Source organism: Rana temporaria, chromosome 1 (genome assembly GCF_905171775.1).
Source record: "Rana temporaria chromosome 1, aRanTem1.1, whole genome shotgun sequence".
Classification (NCBI taxonomy): Eukaryota; Metazoa; Chordata; class Amphibia; order Anura; family Ranidae; genus Rana; species Rana temporaria.
The window spans coordinates 353,182,594-353,195,457 of record NC_053489.1 but is presented as its reverse complement, the minus strand read 5'-3'; positions in this window follow the sequence as shown (position 1 = coordinate 353,195,457).

Sequence of the window (12,864 nt, the reverse complement as noted above, 5' to 3'; positions counted from 1 at the left end):
GAAGAACCTGAATGGAGCAGTTCTAGAACATTTTTATTTCTCATTTGTGCATGTTTTTAGTTTTTATTTGTTTTAGGGGGGATCGCTAAGCTAGACCTCAACAAGAGTGTTGGGTTTATTCAAATTTAAAACTCCTTCAAACTGACAACATGTAGCAGATTTATTTATTTGTTTCTAAATCCTTTAACAGTTTGGGTAAACCTGGGTTTATTAGTAATAATAGAGATAACTTTTTTTTTTTTTTGAACAATGTCTAATCTGAGAGATCAGGAGCTTAAATGTGGTCATCAATTGTGTTTTTTTTTTTTTTTTTTTTGGGTGTGTGTGTATTAATGTTTAAATTGCATATCGGCAAGAATAACTACCGTATGTACAGTATGTTTGGCAGAGTGGCCATCGGTTAACACATTTTAAAATGTTCTTGTCACTTTTTCTCATCCATTACATATTTTATTTTTTTTAATGTGTTTAGTGCACATCCAACTACAGTTTGGATTAGACTATAATCTGTTTTACTTTTAAAGTGTAATCAAGTCTAGTTTTGCATAATTATGTCTTGTATATTACATACAGAGTTTAGAAACAGTATAGAGAAAGATTGGTTATTTTTTGCATTCTGTACTTTGACCTTTTACCTTGCTAAACAAGGGGCCCGACTTTTATATTTTAAAGTTTACATGTAAATCAGAACTAGTTAAAGGATACGTTTTTTTTACTTTTTTTGTAACATGTTGCACCCATATTTAGGGTGTAATATGTTAGATGCAGCAGCCCCCACACCCCCATTTTTAATGAGTCTGGGATCTTTCCTTCCCTTTTGCTGTCGCAATCTAAAAAGTAAACGCTACCATATGGGGCTTCATTCATTAAAATGTTTTGTGAATGTGAAAACTACAATTGGGACAGCCTTTGAGGCTTTTGGCTTGTAGTTCTCAATGAACTACCAGAGCACTGTTGCGTGCTCTGTGCTGGTTCACACAGGGGCGACTTGTCAGCTTGATAAGCCGCACTCCGTTCGGTACAATAGAACCATTCTAATAGGAGCGACACAAGTGGCTTCTGACTTAGAAAGAGGTTCCTGTACTACTTTGGGACGACTTCGGAGTGGCTTGCATTGACTTCTATTAAAGAAGTCGTCTGTAAGCCATTCTGAGATCGCGCTGTGCTAAGTGGCTTCAGAATCAGACAACTTTGAAGCTGTCTGTGTGAACCGGCACTCTAGGTAGTTCATTAAGTCTTCCTCTAAGAGTGTATCTGCCTGCCCATATCAGAGGTACGGGCAGAGAGTTCCAGTCTGCAGGATTGTGGCATTACACCCACAATCTGCTAAACATGTTGGGTCCTAATAAAAAAAAAATTGGCTGGATTTTTTATTTTTTTTTGAAAGATTAGCTTATCCTTTAACCATCTGGGACATGTGATCATTGTATCCATGTATCCTAAGAACTGGTGGAGAAGAGCAAAATATGTTTCTCCTTTTTTTTTTTTTTTTTTTAAACAAAGTGTACTTGTGCAATAGTTCAATGCATCGTGTTTAAATAGTATGGGTAACCCTCATTTAAACTGTTTTGGAACAAGTTCTATGGAATATCTGTAGTTGCAATGCAGCTTCCAGGTTTGTATCGTCATAACTTTGTGCTGGTTGCCTTATTAGAACATGAGAAACTTTTGACACTGGGCAACATAATTACGTTTTTGGTAGAAGTTTGCAGATGCAATGTAGATGCATGTGAATACATGTAATGCCGTGTACCTGGGAAGCATTTTACGGATAATGTAAGTTGAGGCTGCAAATAATTTGTATACCTGATGCAATATATTCTTGGTATCTATATGTAAATTATTCATGGATTGCACTGCGGCATGGGTATCTTTTCTTTGCAATTCATTGTACAGGTCAGTCAATTTCATTTGTACTTCCAATCAGTATGTTTGTATTCATACATAGAAGGTATGCATTATATATACTTGTTAAAAGTTACAGTAATGCCAGTGATGCACAGGTGTAAATTATTGTATATGTGTATATATAAATATACACACAATGTGTGTGCGTGTGGCTTGGGTACAGCTTGTATTATGAATCAAAAATTGTAAGATTGTACAGACAGATGCCCTTTGCACTTCATTGTCTTCTAAGGGGTTGTAAAGGTAAGTTGTTTTTTTTTTTTTTTTTTTTTTTTCCTTAATGCATCCCATGCATTAAGGTAAAAAAACATCTGACAGCACCGCCCCGCCCCCCCCCTTGTTTACTTGCCTCGCCCCTCGAAAGTCCCGGGCGCGTTCTCGTCATCCTGTTCGGTTCCCAGCCTGGCCGTTGATTGGCTAGGCTGGGCGGATTGATAGCAGCGCAGCCATTGGCTGGCGCTGCTGTCAATCACAGCGGATGACGCAGTGCGCCGGGGCCGAGTGATAAAGTCGGCGGCTATGGCCGCCGCTGTATCACGGGAGCGCGCTCGCAAAAGTTTTCCACCATGCGAGGGAGCTTGCATAAAGGTGGAAAGCTTTTGCAAGGAGGAGCAGAAGACAGCCACCGAGGGACCCCAGAAGACACGGATCCGGGCCACTCTGTGCAAAACGAACTGCACAGCGGAGCGTATAACATGTTTGTTATTTTTAAACAAAAAAAATCTTGCCTTTAGTGTCCCTTTAAAGTAAGGTTATGGTCATTTTATATATTTTTAAAAAATTTTGGATAAAATGGGGAAGGGTACGAACATCCATCCCCCTTTTTTTTTTCCTGCTATGGAGTTTTCCCCTTATTTCCTATCTAAAGCTAACCAGACACAAATACAATCTAATTGTAAAATCTCCTTGATCTACCATCAACTATGCAATGCAAGGACCTGCCTAATTGGATACAATTTGAATGGATTGTTTAAGTTTTTTCCTTGTATCGCAAAGTTTTCGGAGATCTTGGAGACAAAACAGTAAGGAGAAGAAAGCTGGACAAAGTAAGGGGGGTTTCAGTTTGGACAGTTGTCACTAGAACTCCTAGCTCTAAAATGTAGGATTTTCTTTTGTTTCCTCTCAATGAACACTAGACAAAAATAAGGTAAATCTGCCTTCTAACCCTTCCACATCTTATCCAAAACTGGGGAAAAAATGTATTGCACACAGGGTCTATTTTTTTTTTTTTTAAAGCAGTGAAAGACTTTCAACACACATTCTCTCTGGTGTTGAATGAATCACTGCCATTTAAAACTCGTGGACCTGGAGGATTTAAACCTCAGAACCTTTGCTGAAAGTCGGATTTACTGCTTTTATACATATTCCCAAACTGGAGAATAAGGGTGAAGTTGGGTGAGTGTTTTAAAGTGACTTTATTGCTTGGGTATAAAACCTGAAATTCAAGCACCTTGTAAAAGAGGATAATTAATACTTGTCATTCTGGCCTATGGCAATACCAATCTTTGCTCTGTTGCAGATCTATGGCTACTGGTGGGATTTTGTGGGTGTCAGAATACTTTCCTGCAGCGAGGGACATGGCTTCTGTGTTCACCTCTACTGTGTATGAAAATGTGCAAACTTTTCATGCTAGCCCACCTCTAGGTAAAACAATAGTGTGCTGAACTGTCACATCAACCTTAATCAAAGCAGGCTAAAACAGTGCAATTTGTTAGTTGTAGTGAGTTTATCAGAATCACGGAATTATCGACGTAACTACCAATACCATTTAGTTCTGTGCTACACATAATTTAATGATGTGAAATCACTGCAAATATTTAATACATTTTTATTTTTATTTTTTCCCATGGTGGTGAATTATACTGTTAAGATCTTACCTACAGGTAATTTATGCATGTTTGCTTTCGTCCAGTCACTACCTTCCTTGTATAGCTCTCCCTCCTTTGCCCTTATCAAGTAAAAACACTGGCTTTATTTGAAGAATGATACTATTTATTGGCAGAGTGTATATAATAGCGCTACTGTTTATGTATATACAATAATTAAATGTGTCTCATTCTTAAAAGAATGAAGCCTTTTAAGTGAACATTTTGTGTTTGCAATGAGATTTTTAATCTCGTACTGTATACATTTTTTTAATTGCATTATAATTTGGGGGTAAATGGGACTAGATTTCTTTATGTACTGTGAATTTGTCTCATTTTTGTCTGTTTGAGTTGTTGTATCCTTACAACAATAAAATAAAAGAACAATAAAAGACGTTTATTTAAAATTTCTCCTGCAGTCTTTTTCAATACGGTCTCCAGGACATCGTTCAGCAGGACCTTTGAAATATGCTGAGAAGGAAGTAGCTAATTGGACCATTAAAGTAATTGTAAAGGAGATTTTTTTTATCTTGATGCTTTAAGATAAAAACAGCCTGTGTGCAGCACCCCCCCCCCCCCAATACTTACCTGAATCCCATCTCTATCCAGCGTTGTTGTGGGAGTGTCTTGGCTGCCTGGGACTTCCCTCCCCTTATTGAGACAGCAGTGCGGCACCATTGGCTCCCACTGCTGTCAGTCAGCCAATGAGCAGAGAAAGGTGCTGGGACACAAAGAAGCTGTAGCTCGGGTGCCCCTATAGCAAGCTGCTTGCTGTGGGGGAACTCTACAGAAGGGAGGGGCAAGGAGCACCAAAGAGGAGGATCTAAGCTGCTCTGTGCAAAACCACTACACAGAGCAGGTAAGTATGACATTATATTTTGACAAAAAAATACTTTGGTATTAAAGGGGAACAGCTGAGGGATTGCTAGCAACAATTCAGAATCATGCCTCCCTTAGAAGTCGCAGGAGATGGGGGGGGAAGATATTGGGGAGTTAGACAAAGACCAGTGGGAGAGGGCGCTTGAATCTGTCCCGGTGGTATCAGTCTCTGCGTCGCATAAACTATCGCAACTTTTTATACTACACAGGGCTTATAGAACTGCGCCACAACTACATAGATGGAGAAGAAGGGATACTCCTATGTGCCCAAAATGTAAGGCCCAGCAGGGGGATTTCATACATTTGATTTGGAGATGCCCAAAGCTTCATAGGTACTGGGAGGAAGTATCACAGTGTATCACTAGAGTGGCGCAAGTACCAGTTCCATTGGATCCCCTAGTATATCTGCTAGGGGCCATTGACCCGGGAGAGTACACAAAAGGAAAGTACTATATGATAACAAGACTGCTGTATCTGGCAAGAAAACTCATAGCACGTTATTGGATGGCCCCCGGGGTCCCCACGGGGGAAACAATGGATTGCGTATGTCAACTCCCTGCTGGGTAGAGAACATCTGGCCTACAAAAGAAGGAAAGCAGAGGGTAAATTTGAGGAGATATGGCATTCCTGGTTGAGAGACGTGAGTGTCGCACCACCAAAACTGGTGTTGGAAAGACTATGTAGTGTGCAGAGGGGGAAGGGGAGGGGGTGGGATATAAAAATATAGTGACGTACATTGGAATCTCATAGGAATATAAAAATGTTGTATATTGTATGTTATTTACTTGAATTGTAATGGATGCAGAATAGGCATAGATATGTATGAAATTAGAAAAGATAAAAATAAAGTGGATTAAAAAAGGGGAACAGCTTTTGGTTATAGTACTCGCCTTGAGTCCAGTGTTGTCCACCACATAAATTAATTTTCACTACGAATTAGTGCTCCTATTCTGGGATGAATGACTACTGCCAGTGCCACTCAACCCACATCTGTGAACCCAGTCTGTATCGTGGGCACAACCCTGAGCTGTGCATCATCACACTATCTTGGGCTTTCAAGGCTGCAACATAGAATGTTGCTAACATGTCATTACAATTAAAGTATGTATATGTGTGTATATATGTATATGTTGTTTATTTTATTTTTTCTATGTTCAAGTAGAGAAGGTGGGGTGGCAATTCACAAGTTCTGGGTTAAATAGCAAATATATAAACATATTTTTTTAAACTTACAGGCTTGTTGCAGCTAATTGAAATTCAAAACTGTTACGTGGAAGCAGATGCTCCTAACATCTGCAGATACTGTATTTATCTTGCTATAACGCGCCCTGGCGTATAGCGCGCACCCCTAACCTAGAAGGAAAATTCCTGGGAAAAAAAATACTTAGTTTGGATGCCCCTCGTCGGTGTCTTGCCCGCCGTCCATCGGCCGCCTTGTCCGGTCCGGCGTCCTTCTGCGGCCATCGTGGTGTCCTCCCTGCTCGATCCACGCGCTGTGTTTAAACCACTCCGCCGACATATACCGAGCGCAGTACACTCGGGTATAGTCGGGCAGGCTCGGCTCCTCTCGCGTAAAGGACGCACAGGACGTGACCGCGAGCGGAGCCGACTATACCCGAGTGTACTGCGCTCGGTATATGTCGGCGCAGTGGTTAAAACACAGCGCGGGAAGTGGGTATCGGCGTATATCGCGCACCCACGATTTTGCCCTGATTTCCAGGGCAAAAAAGTGCGCTGTATTCGCCGATAAATACGGTAGTTGCAATTTAAAATGCTGCTTTCTCTTTCATTCACAGACGGACACTGCAGTAATCTTGACAAAGTGGGTATCGGCCTTCATTCAGTAGTTGACTAGGCAGAAACTTGTAGAAAGTTTTACACATCACACAGTACTGCCCGGGGGGCGGTCCCTCTGGGTATAACCCCTCGCAGCTCAGTTTTTTTTTTCCTGCAAAGGAGAAAGACATGGCTCCCTTCGGGTCCATAGGCCTGGAGGTTTATTTCTAAATTAAATTTTTTGTTTGTTCCTGTGATCTGCGATTAACTGCTGACTGGGTGACAGGCTGGATCCCAGATCCTTGTAGTCTCCCCAGTTTCTGCCATCGAACGTGTGCTGACCTCAGCTACGCACTGGGTCATCCACGACATGCCTGTCGCTCTACGGGTGGCCGGTGAGTTGCACGCTCCAGGGCATGCATATGACCGGTCTATAGGGCCGAGTCACAGCGTGCCGGGCCGACAGTCGCCTCTGTAACTGCGCAGAAGATGGTCTGCTTCAGCAGGACATAGCTGGACATTCCCGGGGAGGTTGAGTAGGGGGTTCCATCCTTTCCTCCCTCCCTGAGCTCTGGGAGCTAGGCTGGCTGCTGGGGGGGGGGGGGTGCGCTCCATCTGTGGCGGTAACTGCTGTACGTCCGCTTACGGGTTGCTAGTGAGATGCCATTGAGAGTGTCAGTTTTGCTTACCTGTATGTTCTCCCTCCCATGCTGCCGTTGGCCATTTTGGCAGTGCCCGGTGCCTGTTTGGCCTCTATCTGCTGCTCAGCGGCCATTTTTGTGTGGTCCACGTCGTTTTCACAGCATTTGTGGTGTTTTTTTGCCTCTAGAGGAGCATTTAAATGGCGCGATTTTACAGACACATGTTGCGGAGTGGTCAGACTGAAACATGCAGCTGCAAGGAGAAGCAGCTCAAGTAGGAAGCGGACAGCAGCTGTGCGGTAAATCTTCTGGGGGGGTTATTGTACCTTGCCTTGAAGTCCCTGTGGGTGTCGGGTGCGTGGGTCAGCATGGTGTCAGAAGCAGACGCCTTTTCCCCTGAAACACCTGAGTTGGCAATTGATGCCCCTGCACCCGATGTATTGGTGGACGCTATGTTGGCGATCCTAGAGGCTTTTGTGTAAGCGGTGCGTGGACACATGGGGGGGAAGCGCCCCTCCCATCTTCTGGGGGACAACTCTGATGCAGAGCTGGGTCCAGCTATGGCTCATGATCCTGGCTCTGATGTATCTAAGGATGCGGACCAAGATCGGCCGGACAGTGAGGATGGGTCTGTGTCGGCACGCGAAAAGACTCTGGTAGGTGACCTTGTCACCGCAGTGCAAGATACTCTAAACATAGAGGAGTCTGCAGAAGCAACAGAGGCGTCGGTCCCTTTCGGGTTCTGTAACCCGACCCGCGCTGCTAAGGTGTTTCCTTGTGTGTCTTATTTAGAAAAACTTTTATGCAAGGAGTGGGACAAACCACAGAAGGTTTTTTCAGTCCCTAAATATTTGGTGGGGCGTTGCCCTCTCAAAGAGTTTCCTGGAAAAATGGACCTCTCCTCAGATAGTGGACCCTCCTGTGTACACATTAAACAAGGTAACACGATTTCGGTGGAAGAGGCTCCTGCTTTCAAGGACTCTGCGGAAAAGAAAGCTGAGGCGGTCACCCGCAACCTATACACAGTGGTGGGCTCGGCTGTGCGTCCAACGATGGTTGGGGACCTGGTGTCTTAGACGCTCACTGAATGGGCAAAGATGCTTCACAATGGGTTAAAAGCACGTCAGGCTCCCTCGGACGAGGTGGCTCTGGCCGACCAGTTGGTGCAGGGCCTTAAATTTGTCTGCGAGTCAGCCTTGGACACTAGTCCTCTGCTGACCAGAGCCTCAAGCTATGCGGTGGTGTTGTGCCGTCTGCTCTGGCTAAAGTGTTGGTCTGCGGAGAGAGAGTATGTGGTGTTCAGTTGGTCCAGGGTCGCTGGACTCAGGAAGAATCCCGCCTGCCGATCAATGTCCTGGAACTTCGGGCAATTTGGCTTTGCCTCTCCACGTGGTCTCAGAGGCTACAGGTGCATCCAGTCAGGATCCAGTAGGACAACGCCAGGGCGGTGGCGTATGTCGACCATCAAGGAGGAACAAGAAGCTCGGCTGCAGTGTCGGAGGTCGTGCACATCCTGAGGTGGGTAGAAAGGAGCGTACCGGCCCTGTCGGCCGTATACATTCCGGGCGTGGAAAACTGGCAGGCGGACTACCTGAGTCGCCAGATAACTGAACCAAGGAGAATGGTCTCTGCACCCGGATGTGTTTCAGCTCCTTTGTCAAAGATGGGGCGAGGCGGACGTAGATCTCCTGGCTTCTCGACTCAATCGTAAAAGGTATTGAGGTTTGTGGCCAGGTCAAGAGACCCATGGGCAGACGTGACAGATGCGTTGGTGGCACGGTGGAGTCACTATCGGCTAATCTATGCCTTCCCTGAAGCTCCTTCCTCATCTGCTTCGCAGAGGGGATTCCAATAATTCTATTTGCTCCAGATTGGCCTTGGCGTCCTTGGTATGCCGACCTAGTGCGTCTAGTAGCAGATGTTCCTTGGCGTCTACTGCTGAGAGAGGACCTGCTGTTGCAAAGTCCCATACTTCATCCTGCTTTACAGTCGCTGGCTTTAACGGCATGGCTATTGAAAGCCGGGTGCTAAGAGACCAGGCCCTGTCAGATTCAGTGATTTCTACCATGAGGAGGGCTTTGAAGTTATCCTCTAGGAAGATTTAACATCACATTTTGGAAGCCTACATATTCATTTGTGAGGAAATAAGGTGGAATCCACATACTTTTTTTTTTTTTTTTGGTTTCCAGAGTCCTGTTCTTACAGTGGGGGGTGGACCAAAAGCTTGCCTTAAGGGGCAGATTTCTGCCCTGACTGACACTGAGTACGTTTGTGCAGGGGGTTCGGCAGGGGGTTCGGCATGTGGCCCTCCGGTCCGTCCTCCACTACCTCTGTGGAACTTGAATCTGATCCTCTCGGTGCTTCAGAAACCGTTTGAAAACATTAGGGAGATTCCCTTGTTAACACTTTCAAAGTGGTCTTTTTAGTGGCTGTCACGTCAGACGGGTTTCTGAGCTGGCAGCCTTGTCATGCAAGGCTCCATCTCTGGTCTTCCACAAGGATAAGGTGGTGCCGTGTCCACAGCCTTCTTTTCTGCCTAAGGTCGTTTCGACCTTCCATCTCAATGAGGACATTTGTACTTCCATCCTTGTCTGTCGCATCCTAAAGAGGCGGCATTGCATTCCTTGGACGTTGTCCGAGCATAGACTTGGCTGCTACCGCTCTGTTCCGGAGGTTACTGTTTTGGTGGCTGGTCCCAAGAAGGGCCTGGTGGTCTCGTTGGACACCATCTCAAGGTGGAGCCAACAGATTGTGATTCAGGCTTATGCCATAAAGAGTTAAGAGCCCCCCCCTTTCCTTTCACGGCACATTCAACCAGGGCAATAGGTGCCTCTTGGGCTTTCCGACATCAATCGTCTGTTTCCCAGGTGGTGACTTGGTCGTCTGTTCATACTTTCACCAAATTCTACAAGGTTGAAGCGTGCATCATAGGATGCTTCTTTCGGCCGCAAAGTTTTGCAGGTGGCTGTTTAGAGTTACTCCTCTGTTGAGCTCTGTTTTTGTTTTGGGGTGAAATTTAATTTTATGCTTTTCCCACCCCTTGTTTTTTTTTACACTGCTTTGGAACGTCCCACTTTTATCAAGATTGCTGCCGTGTCTGTCCATGAACGAAAGAGATAATAGGATTTTTGTACTCGCCATAAAATCCTTTTCTCCTAGTTCATGAATGGACACAGCACCCACCCCTCCGTTTTTGAGTTTGTACTGCTTTTTGATGAACTGAGCTTTCAAGATGCAGAGAGGGCTTATACTTCTGGGTGGTACGGTAAGGTGTGTGATGTGTTTAACACTTTCTACAAGTTTCTGCGTAGTCAACTACTGAATGAAGGCTTATACCCACTTTGTCAAGATTACTCCTGTGTCTGTCCATGAACTCAGAGAAAAGGATTTTACGTTGAGTACAAAAATCGTATTTTTTTTTTTTTTAAAGTGTTTGGTTTGTTCCTTTCCTCTGCCTCTTAAGGCTCCTCCACGTTGGCCTATGTGTCAATGCACACAGGTGTTTAGAGGTAGAACAACACACACACAAAAAAAAACTGCCTGTACAGCCAGGAGCAGCAGCGTTTTGGCATAAAGAAAAATGCTGGTTGTTTCTAAACGTGCAACACTAGGCACGTCAAGCACCTGAACGTTAATTCATTTGAATGGCCAGTGGCTAAGGTGGGTTTGGGAGGGGGTCCAGTGCAGACATCTGGTACAAAGGGCATGGGTACATGCAGTTGCAACAAAATACTAAATAACTGGTACAGGGGCAGAATAACCAACAGAATCATGAAGTTCGGACTAGTAGGGCAAACACTTAAGTACTCTGGAAACTTGGGGAGAGGAGCTAAATACTCTCCCAGCAGCCAACATTAAAGTCTTTTTTTATTTTATTTTCCCTTTCCATTTTTATAAATAAAAACATGTTATACTTACCTGCTCTGTGCAGACCCTCTTTTTTTTTTAAAAGGGATAAAAAAAAAACACAATTACACAGGTTCTGTGGCTGATTAAGGTAGTAATTAAACTCACTTGGTGACGGATCTGCATTAAATTAGCCTCAGAAACGGTGTAATTCATATGTGTTAGGGTTGTCACCTTATACCTTTAAACCCAAACTCCCACAGCAAGCAGCTTGCTTTGGGGGTACCTGAGCTGCAGCTCTGTGTATCCATTCATGCAGTTTGGCCCTGACCCCTCTCTCCTGATTGGCTCTTACTGATGTCAAAGTTCATTAGCCAATGGTGCTGCTGCTGTGTCTAAGCTAATCAGGAGGGCGAGTCCCTTCTACCTTTACAACCATTTTAAGTGGAGACATTATTGGGATCTGCTGGCAACGAGGGTATCGCAAATATGTTTTCTAGTTCCTAACAAGCTTTTTGGAGTAAGGGGCAGAAAAATGTCCTGTGCGCCACAAATATGTAATGCAGAGCTCTAGCTAAAATAAAAAGGCTGTCTCAATTACTCAAAATCTCTGCAGGGTGCACTAACACACAGCAATGGGCAAGTCTTCAGAAAATATAATGAATAGATATGGTGATTTGCTGTGACATTAAAAGCAGATCCCTCAACGTTTTTGAAGAACTAGCACAGGGGTAGGACACACAGCCCAGATCTTGTTGCCAAGAAACATCAACGGGCAAGCATAGTAAATCATAAAATGTAAAAAAAATGGTGCATGGCTCGCATTAAAATTGGTAAGATAATGCAAGACTGACAATGCATACCTATAAACAGGGACCACATGGTCATCCCACTCAATAACCGCTAAAAGGTGTCATTAAACATTAGGGAGAGTAGCTGTAGAGCAGTCCTCAATCCAACCTGCACACACTTTGGTGACTTTTTTTGGGCAACCGCCATTACTGTAGGTGTCTTGGCAATAAGGAAAAGTAGAATATACCAGGTGCTTCCAAAAATGAATAGTTGGGAGGAGAGGGCTTTTCTCCAATATCGTGTTATCAACCATGGCAAGGTCTGTTCTGAGTGGAGTCTTTCCTGTTAAACAACTGTATGGTCTTGGCCATCCTGCTGCAGCTCAGTTTCAGGGTCTTGGCAATCTTCTCATAGCCTAGGACATCTTTATGTAGAGCAACAATTCTTTTTTTCAGATCCTCAGAGCTCTTTGCCATGAGGTGCCATGTTGAACTTCCAGAGACCAGTACGTGAGAGCGATAACACCAAATTCTAACACACCAGAGACATTGTAACACTAATGAGTCATATGACACCAGGGAGGGAAAATTGCTAATTGAGTCCAATTTGGACATTTTCACTTGGGGGGTACTCACTTTTGTTGCCAGCGGTTTAGACATTAATGGTGTGTGTTGAGTTATTTTGGAGGGGGGACAGCAAATTTACACTGTTTTACAAGCTGTACACATGAAAAGATTTAATAAAATTGTTACAAAAATGTGAGGGGGTGTACTCACTTTTGTGAGATACCTGTATAATGGGTAAAATAAGTTTTAAACATGTCACCATTTTCCTAGGTAAATATATTTCCAAAGGTGCTATTGACATGAATTTTTTACCACATGACGGTAACACATACAAAGAAACCAAAACAAATAAGTTGGGAAGTTAAGTTATGTGTAATCAAATGGAATAATGACACAGGGAAAAAGTATTGAACACGCTAACTAAAATGTATTTAATACTTCATACATCATCCTTTGTTGGTAATGACAGCTTCAAGACGCCTCCTGTATGGAGAAACTAGTCCCATGCATTGCTGAGGTGTGATTTTGGCCCATTCTTCCACACAGTCTTCAAACCTTAAGGCCTGAATCACACTAGTGCGTTGCGTTTTG